This window comes from Armigeres subalbatus, chromosome 2, assembly GCF_024139115.2.
Source record: "Armigeres subalbatus isolate Guangzhou_Male chromosome 2, GZ_Asu_2, whole genome shotgun sequence".
NCBI classification, from domain to species: Eukaryota; Metazoa; Arthropoda; class Insecta; order Diptera; family Culicidae; genus Armigeres; species Armigeres subalbatus.
Genome location: NC_085140.1, coordinates 374,642,184 through 374,643,763, shown reverse-complemented (window position 1 = coordinate 374,643,763; position 1,580 = coordinate 374,642,184).

Sequence of the window (1,580 nt, the reverse complement as noted above, 5' to 3'; positions counted from 1 at the left end):
CTGCTGATTTTAAAATTAGTTGAAGTAAAAATTTTCTCATTATAAAGATCTTGCTGGTATTTTATAATTAGAAACTGCTTTATGTAGACTGTAGACTTTAATGAAACTCGAAAATGTTCAATCTGGAGTTAATAAAGTAATCTATTATGTCAACAAAGTAGAAGAAGATGTCGTATTTGCCTCTACATACAAATATTTCTTCCAATAGACTTTAGTTTGCAAAATTCTAACAAATATAATATTCTTAATCATATTGAAAACTAAAAATTGATCGGTGTTCTTTATGTCCTCCTTTTTCAACCAAATGTCCTCCTTTTTCAATACGATTCGGGTGAGTTGTCCTCCTTTGGAAAAAAAATCATATGGTCACCCTAAGTAACAGTAACATTCCTCCGGAAATCTCCAGCAGATTAGGCCGATTCGATTCCAAATGAAAAAACAACCCACAGTAGGTGCTTCCACCCTGAAGAATCTAGCAAGCGCGGTTTAAATGAGAACTCTGCCCGACTTGAAAATATCTCCTTCACTCACATCACTATGCTGCATCCATCTAGCCAAGAAGTTGAGCAAAACATGGGTCGCGATCAATACCATTGACGCCACGTCTCGACGAGTACGAGACACTGAAGACCTTACTTTTTTTTATACTTTATTATAGTGATTTTTAAGTGGGTACAAAGTTCATCACTTAGCAGACGACCTTACTGTTGAGGTCGAAATACGTATCTGTCAAGGTAAAATTAAGTGGTGGAATTAAATGGGATTGTACAAACTCGCCTTATGACAAGTGAAGACATTCCACTAAAAAGCTCAAAATAATTATCTTAACAGAAACGCTTGTTGTCGCAATCTTCGCAGGCACTTCTTTCTCAGTAATCCTACCGTAAGAACCAGCCATGGCTTGTACGAACCGCTGCGTAGTACTTACCGTAGTGTTACCGAACGGTAACTATTTTGGCAATTAGTGTGGAATCGTAGGGCTTAAATTTGTATAGGGTAACCGTACCCTTAGTGGAGGTAGCACCAATAGTGGAGGTAGTGGGGTTTTAATGAGATTTATCATAATTATACACTTTACAATAGTTTCAGTTGATGTGTCGTGCTTTAAATATTTTGTCAAATACAACTTATCCTGAGATTTCGCTGGAAAACATAATTGAAATCAATGATTTTCCTCAATAAAATTGACTCCCTTGCACCTATAGTGGTGCAACTGTACCAATAGTGTCGTGTCTCATAAGAAATCAATGGATAGCACCACTATGGGAACCAATATTATTTTGTACCGCCACTAAAGGAACAATGTACCCATTAGTGGTGCAAGCTATATTTGGTAGACATCAATGACATCAATCGCATTTCATTAGATAAATTAGCAAATTTATTAGTTTATCTATTGGCTAAGATATGAAAGTTGTAAATTTCCCGTAATTATCAAATTTAAAAAAATATTTTCTTTTATGGATCTTTTAATACCTCCATTATTGGTACCGTTACCTTAGATATAGATCAAAGGGCAATTTAAAATTTGCTCGTTTGGCTGTGGTGATTATGGTTACCAAACGCGCTGGTAACGAGTG